Source organism: Lygodium microphyllum, chromosome 13, assembly GCF_053477565.2.
Source record: "Lygodium microphyllum isolate KBCC chromosome 13, Lygodium_microphyllum_v1.1.10, whole genome shotgun sequence".
In the NCBI taxonomy this organism is placed as follows: domain Eukaryota; kingdom Viridiplantae; phylum Streptophyta; class Polypodiopsida; order Schizaeales; family Lygodiaceae; genus Lygodium; species Lygodium microphyllum.
In genome coordinates this window covers 131,717,373-131,723,342 of record NC_141147.1, presented here as the reverse complement: position 1 = coordinate 131,723,342, position 5,970 = coordinate 131,717,373, and positions in this window count along the sequence as shown.

Below are 5,970 nucleotides of genomic sequence, written 5' to 3'. Positions count from 1 at the left end.
TTTTGTCATGCCATTTGGATTGACTAATGCACCAACCACATTCAACCATCTAATGCAAGATATATTTCGACCATATCTAGATGATTTTGTGCTAGTATTCTTTGATGATATACTAGTGTACTCCAAATCAATAGAGGAACATGAAGGTCACTTAAAGATCACGCCCTAGTAACACTCTGTGAAAATCAACTCCATGCCAAGATGAGTAAATGCATATTTCTCAATGTCAGGATTGAATATCTTGGATACATTGTTTCCGCTAGTGGAATCTCAGTAGACCCTACCAAAGTAAAAGATATCCTAGAATGGCCAATACCTAAGATAATAAAAGAAATCCTAGGATTTTTGGGATTCCAAATCTTCATCAAAGATTATTCCCTCATTGCTACACCCTTGACAATTATTTTGAAGAAAAATACAGTAATCCTTTTGATCATTGAGCATCAATAAAGCTTTGATAAGCTTAAAGAAGCTGTAACCACTGCACCTATACTAAAACTCCCTAACTTCAGTCAACCATTTGAGGTGATCACTGATACAAGTGGACTTGCAATTGGTGGGGTGGTAGTACAAGAAGGAAGACTAGTGGCCTATACTTCCAGAAAATTGAAGCCCTACGAGTCCAACTATGCCACTCATGACCTTGAGTTACTCGTAGTAATCCATGCCTTGAAACTTTGGAGACACTAAAGTTATTTCTTAATAGCATTATCAAAGTTCGAAGCTTAAGAACCGTATCCATATATGATAACCTTGTACTTGAGCTTGTATGCCAAGCTATTTCTTAGGATAAGGAATATGAAGGACTCATGGCTATAAGGTACTTCAAGGAGGAAGCTCCGACAAAGAAAGGTCTAAGATTAAGGATTATCATGCTAGCAGTGGTTGTCTATATTACCATGATCGCCTGTGTCCCAAAAGGACCAGAAGTGAAGGCCAAGATCTTATGGGAAGCACATGACAGCCCCATTGTAGGACATTTGGGGTATGCCAAGACACTCAACACAGTTTGTAAGAGCTATCACTGGCCAGGATTGAAAAGTGTTGAGAAGTAAGCATGTGAACTCTCCTTATATTGGGGGGGATAAGGGTAGCTAGGTCTAAATGAGATGGAGGACATGGAACAAGGGAAAACCCTAACCCTAACTTCTCCAGAGGCTATATAAATTCCCTAAAGGTCACTCTCATACTGTAGAGGACAGTGTACTAGTTGTACCTTTGAACAACTTACTAAGCAAGATCTTCTTCTTGTACTTGAGCTCTCTCTCTCCCTCTTGTGCACACTCTCATGGTTCCATTTTGATTTTTCCACAAAAAGAGATGTATTAAAGTATGTAACTCATTGCTTGACTTGTCAAAGAGTCAAGGCAGAAAGGATCAAGATGCCTAGAGAGTTACAATCCTTGGACATTCCACAAATGAAATGGGAGTCAATAAGTATGGACTTTGTTGTTGGATTACCTAGTGTTGCTAGTGGATATGATTCCATCATGGTAGTGGTTGATAGATTGACAAAAGTTACACACTTGATCCTAGTCAAAACAACCTATAAGTCATCTGACATTGCTTGAATCTTAATCAAAGAAGTATTTAGGTTACATGAAGTGCCAAAGAGCATAATTAGTGACCGAGACTCCATGTTCACCTCTAAGTTTTGGACTTGCCTATTCCGAGCAATTGGAACACAGCTATGGTTTAGTACTGCTTATCATCCTCAAACTGATGGCCAAACAAAGAGGGTGAACCAGGTCATTGAAGATATTCTAATGTCTTATTGTGGCAAAGATTCGAGAAGGTGGATTGAACATCTACCTTTGGTGGAGTTTGCTTATAACATTGCCTTTCAACAAACAATCAAGATGTTGCCATTTCAAGCCTTGTATGGGCAAGAATGCCGTACATCTCTAAACTTCTCAGATCCCTTTCTCAAGGTAGAGGCTTCTAAGGCTATGCCTACTCAAGATCGGCAAAAGTCCTATGTAAATCTTGAAATATCCGTAAGAACATTCAAGGAAGGTGACATGGTGTTTCTAAGGGTAAGGCTTGAAAAGGGCTCATTATCCTTGGGGAAATACAGAAAGCTTAGTCCAAGGTACTGTGGACCATGGAAGTAATCAGAGTAATGGGAAGGCACGCTTACAAGCTTAAATTGCCCTCCCGTCGTGCCTGTCCAAGGAGTTCTAGAAATGCAACCATAGAAGATTCTAGATACAAGGGAGAAACCTTTAAGAAGCGGAATCCTAAGAGAACACCTAGTACAATGGAAGCCACTTGGATCGATGAAGCAACTCTTATGAAAAAATACCCCTAGTTCCTCTCGAGATGAGGACATCTCGATTTCTTTAAGGAGGGAAGAATGTAATGTCTCCATTACTTAGTTTGTTTTTTTAAACAATGTGCGTATACATTCCAAAAATTGATATATGTTGATTTATGTTGAAAACAAAATGGTAAAGATTGCACATTTTTTTAACTAGCTCTAACTATGAAGATGATTGCTATTATTAATGAGGTATAATATGCCAGTTCATGGAAGGAAGGCTTGGGAAACCCTCCCAAGACAAGCTTATTAAAACTATGTTTGTAGTATAAAACAACAAAAAGAAGTATCCTAGTGGATAGCCATTTGGTAGTTAAGTGTACTTGGGTGACGACATTGTCGAGATGGGTGACCTCCCGAGAAACTTTTCCTATAAGCTAGTGGGAGCTTCTCACGCGTAGCCAACAACGCCAACAAAGCCTTTGTGGCATGTTGCCAAGTATGCCAAGGCCAAGATGCCAAGGTCTATGCCTTGGTCACCACCTTGGTCTTGCTGCCTTGGTCGTGAGTCTTGGAGTGACACTCGCCCCTGACGATGCGACGTGCGGTTCTCTCACTGTATCTTATCTCCACGCTATGTTCCGAAAATGGAGCCCCTCTTTGACATCATCGATGATGTCATCGAAAATGCTAAAAGCAAGTGTTCTCCCTTTGTCTCCCCCCATGCTAAAAGCAAGTGTTCTATCTTTACTTCCCCCCTCGATTACTATATAAACAAGGATAGAGCGTCACATCAGAACAACAACCCATGCAGAAGTCTCTCTGCTATTGACGTGACGAAGCTTTGCAACAATTAGCCGAGCCTCTCTCTCTCCACACCTACGTGAAAGCATTGCTCAAATCCATCAAGATTCTTCTATGGCTCCCAAGAGACGTTGAGATGCTGAGGGAGGTCATGCTCGGAGAGCTCCCCAACGCGAGGAAGTAGTCACTGCTGAGGGAACCCAACACAAAGCTGAAGCACAAGCAGAAGTTACCCCCGAATCCATTCAACCCAAAGAACTAGTTATTCCACAACAAATCGAGGTTGTGGTCATGAACTATAATCACGATGGATGGCCAAAGAGAGATAATAAGGTTTAGTACATAAGAAAATGATTACTTTTAAGCTATTAATCTCTACAACTTCCTTATTTTTCTATTTTATGTTATTACTTTTTTGCATCTTATGATAAAATGAGGGATAAGTTAGTAATGTTAGAAAAGTCCATATGATAAGTCTATTACATAGATTATGATTAGTTAGAACGCACTTAAACTTACAAAAAAATGTTAGTATTATCAATTTCTTTTTAGGAAAGAACACTAGAATTGCTGAGGGGGATAGATTCTATGCATCGCATACATTGTCAAGTGTGTTAAAAATGTTTTATGGTTATGACTGCTTTTGGATTTGTGAATGATGAATTATGTATCTTATGATTCCGTGATTGTAATAGTTAGACAAGTTGTGGATTGTGGTGGTTCTGGATGTTGGGGTTCCCAACTCAATGCTCCCTAACCTCAGGGAAGTTACTATATGTATATCTTGTACATCATGTGTGTTTAAGGTCTATTTATAAATATCCTTATCTGTGAATTTTTCCTAAATAAAACATAACATTTTTCTATTCAATATGTACATAATTCCTTTATATTATACCCTTTTGTATGTAAAAAATATATAAAAATAGTATTTTTAAAATACGTTACTTTGAACCCACGTGATGGACACATATATTAATGAGTAACTTACCCAAGGGAAAAACTCAACTACGAGTGGGGGTCCTATGCTCTCGAGGGAGGTAGGTGTTTTTCGTTTTTGATCACTTGAGCACCTAAGAGGGAAAAGGGCCGAGTGATACCGGGAAGGAGTTCAATCACATACATCACAATCCCTGTTGGGGGTAAAGGTACCTCCGCCTAGCCGCCCATGTATTACTACACTGACACTACGCGCCACTACACACTGCAGGTGGTGGGTGTCCGTCATAGTCACTTATTCTTTATTCTTTTAGTGATAGTTTGAATAAAGGAAGGCCCGCCACACATTGTGGTTATTGGAGTTTCCACTTTGAGTTTCACTCTCTCTTGCTCTTGCTCTCCATCCGCCATAGCTCTCACCGCCAAGCTTCTTCCTCCTGGGTTCCACTTCCCTTTCGACTGGTATTAGAGCAAAGGGATTGGAGCTTGCTTGACATTCTCTTCAACATAGATTTGAAGAGCTTCAACCTGAGCTTCAGTGGTAGCCATGGCACCTTCATTTGTAGGTATGTTTTGATCTCTCGCCTCCTCCCCAAGCTTCCAGACTTCCATTGGCACCTTCTAGGGCTGCATTGGAGCCTCCTTGACATTGCCAAGTGCTCCAGAGCACTGTTGAAGACCCCCAGTCCCCAGGAACAGCCAATGCAAAATGTGGCACATTTTTAGGGGGATGGGTTGATCTGTTCCTAGCACTTCCTGCTTCTTCCGTAGCTTCTCAGCACTCTTGGCAACCTTCCCGATCATTGTTGGACTCCCTGACATTAGTTATTGGCTCTCAATGATTGATTCGAGTGCTTCCCCCTTCAGCCATTGCTGTATACACAGTCCTAGGATTGTCAAACAAGGGTAGCACTTGACATTTATTGTTTGATACTTCTTGGCATTGCCTGTTTGATGCCTATGATGCCTGGTGATGCCCGGATGTTATGGGATGCTATGTCTATGATTTGGGGCTAATTATTTGGGCACCGATTGAGCTTCATTTAACAATAAATATGTTGTTGTAATACAATGGGCTGAAGCTTATTTACTTGGTGTATGCATTGGTTCGTGGATACGGGGTGCTTACTGGAGGTTTGAATGATCATACCGATGTATTTGGACATTGTCAAATGCTTCTTTTTTGTTCTGGAATACTTTTGAGCTTGGATTAGGCTCTGACTTGGTCATCCTTCACTGGCATTTGGCTTCAGTTGGCATGCTTTGGACCCGTCTATGCCTATTGTCACTGCTTGATATTTAGGCTTCTTGCATTTATGCTTTGGTTAGATATGGATGCCATTTGGTTTGCCCATGCTTGAAAGTTACTTGAGCTTTGTCTTCAGATGTATTTGCGCATTTTGGACCTACTAGGCATTACATTTGGTTGTCTGTTACATGCTCTTTGAATGCTTTCAGGCTTATACTTTACGGGTCTGAGATAGCTTGGGATTTATGCTTTGGATGTATCCTACTGGGATTTGGCATGTCTGATGCTATGCAATCCATGTATTAGAGCGTTTCTTGCTCTATTTGCATCAGACTTTACTTCTAGTGGGAGCCTCTTGGTATATTCGGATGTACACAGAGTCTTACTTACACTTGAGCTTGAGCTTGTGGAACAATTACATGCATTTGCTTTCTTAAGAGCTTTATGTCTACAGTTAGTCTGTTAGTGGGTTGATTTGATATGCCTAATGGGGCAGGCACCTATCTTTGTCACAAGTTTGTCAATTTTGTATGCATCTTGGATGGTTATGCATTGAGCTTCTTGCTCTATCAGTTGTGCTTGTGCTTGGTCTCTTTTCTTACCCCAAGACCCATTATATGCATGACTTCTAGACCTATGAGATGTCTCTTACCTAACAGGTTATTGGTTTGACAGTTCAATTCTTGGTACCTTCTTGCCCCTTGACACTCACTGTTGG